Raw genomic sequence first — 2,455 nt, 5'->3', positions numbered from 1 at the left:
TCAAAAAATATCACTTATATATGTGGCTTCATGTTCTCAAAATATTAGAAAATGTAGAAGCTCTAATTAGATGAATTATGATATTCAAATTCGAAAGAATACATCCAAGAGAAGTAAAGATCAACTCTTGATTTATACGAAAGCCATGCATCTCTTACACTACATATATACTATCAAAAAATAATGAGGACCCAGACAAATCATGCTTCATCATGGATGCTTATAGTAAAGATGGCAATTGATAAGAGAAGATCCCTAAGGAAGCCAAAGCCTAATGCCAAGTTCCATGATAACGAGTTTGTCTCCATGCTGGTCATGCATGATACATGCATGCTTCCATGCACGTGCAAGAACTTGCCAGAGGTTGTTTAGTTTGATTCAACTGCTATTTCATATTGTAGCTTGTGATAACTCTTTGCTGAGGTTGTTTAGTTTGATTCAACTGCTATTTCATATTGTAGCTTGTGATAACTCTTTGCTGAGGTTGTTTAGTTTGATTCAACTACTACTTCGTATTGTAACTTGCTATTATAAATAGGCTTTGGCTAAGTTACGTTAAACGTAACTTACGCCAGATACAGCAACAGTGCTAGTGATGGGACTTGTCACTGTTGTTGTACCTGGCGTAAGTTACGTTTAACATAACTTAGCCGGCTCCTTATAAATAAGCCAGCAACTAATGAATAAAGGGAAGCAAAAAAAAAAAAGAAAATTCTTTAAACATTCTGGTTGTTCTCACCATAAGCAGAACTTATTTCGTCATTGATACATTGTTTTGATTGGGACCGCATCAAGTGGTATCAGAGCAAGGTTAACGATGACCACCAACAAAGAACGTATTGAGAGAATTGAAGCTGACTTGGAAAGCTTGCAGGACAGAATATCACAGATGGAATTCGGAATCAATGATAAGCTTCAATGAATGGAAGACACCATCAGTAAGTTAGCCGAGTCCTTTAGTGCTAGTAGGGGAGCAACAAGTCAAGGGAACGCTAGTTCTACAGCAAGGCCAATTCAAGAAGAAAGTGAAGGGGGACAGCCACCAATACCACCAAGGATAGCAAAACTGGAATTCCCTCGTTACTTCGACGACGATCCAACAGAGTGGTTCAACCGAACAACACAATTCTTTGAGTATCAGGAAACGACCAATGAACAGAAGGTAGCTTTGGCGTCTTTTCATCTAGGAGGAGAGGCCAATCAATGGTGGCGGTGGCTACGCCGAACTTACCAAGAAGAGGGCAGAATTGTGACATGGGAGACGTTCGTAGAGGAACTTTGGGCACGCTTCGGACCAACGGACTGTGAAGATTTCGATGAAGCACTGTCACGGGTCAAACAAATAGGAACATTACGTGAGTATCAGAAAGAATTTGAAAAGTTAGGTAACCGTGTTCAAAGGTGGACACAGAAGGCGCTGGTGGGTACCTTTATGGGGGGACTGAAATCTGAAATTTCGGAGGAGATCCGAATGTTCAGACCTCGTACATTGAAGGAAGCAATAAGCCTAGTACGAATGAAGGATGAGCAGCTGTCTAGGCAGCGAAAATTGTTCCAATCACCAACCAGCAACCGTGCACAGCTGACCATCACCCAAACGCCACCAGCAACACCCATCAAACGACTTTCATGGGAGGAGATGCAACGACGCCGCGCACAAGGGCTATGCTTCAACTGCAATGAGAGATTTACAGCCGGGCATAAGTGTAGCAAGGCGCAACTTTTGATTTTTGACAGTGAAAGCAAGATGGAAGAAGCTACGTATGATGAAAGTTCAATAGAGGAGCAGAGAACAATTTCCTTCCTTGACCCTTGAGGACAATGATCTTTTTCGCGGTGGGGGTATTGATAAGAGAAGATCCCTAAGGAAGCCAAAGCCTAATGCCAAGTTCCATGATAACGAGTTTGTCTCCATGCTGGTCATGCATGATACATGCATGCTTCCATGCACGTGCAAGAACTTGCCAGAGGTTGTTTAGTTTGATTCAACTGCTATTTCATATTGTAGCTTGTGATAATTCTTTGCTGAGGTTGTTTAGTTTGATTCAACTACTACTTCGTATTGTAACTTGCTATTATAAATAAGCCAGCAACTAATGAATAAAGGGAAGCAAAAAAAAAAAAAAATTCTTTAAATATTCTGGTTGTTCTCACCATAAGCAGAACTTATTTCGTCATTGATACATTGTTTTGATTGGGACCGCATCAGCAATTCAGGTTGATAGTTCATGTTTGTGCTGTGTTATCTTTGATTCATGTCAAATCTAAGCTAATCTAAATGTTAGGAAATTGGTGGGTGAAGCAGACACGCAGCTAAAGTAAAATTAGAAGAAAATAAAGAACAAACACAATAGAGGACACCAGAAATTACGTGGTTCGGTTTTTAGTCTACGTCCACGGGCGAAGACAGAAGGAAATATTTTACTAGTGAAAAGGAGTTACAAGTATTGTAGTA

General features: G+C 40.3%; 1 long non-coding RNA gene across 1 annotated transcript; it reads left to right on the top strand.

Moving 5' to 3' along the window:
• The first annotated feature begins 243 nt into the window (after positions 1-243).
• On the top strand, positions 244-2,107 carry LOC127899183 (uncharacterized). Its single transcript, XR_008051136.1, has 2 exons — positions 244-423; positions 2,031-2,107. It is a non-coding gene; the product is annotated as an uncharacterized LOC127899183 (long non-coding RNA).
• The last annotated feature ends 348 nt before the right edge of the window (positions 2,108-2,455 follow it).

Source organism: Citrus sinensis, chromosome 8, assembly GCF_022201045.2.
Source record: "Citrus sinensis cultivar Valencia sweet orange chromosome 8, DVS_A1.0, whole genome shotgun sequence".
NCBI classification, from domain to species: Eukaryota; Viridiplantae; Streptophyta; class Magnoliopsida; order Sapindales; family Rutaceae; genus Citrus; species Citrus sinensis.
The sequence above is the reverse complement of the archived record's forward strand: the minus strand, read 5'-3'. Positions and strand labels throughout refer to the sequence as shown.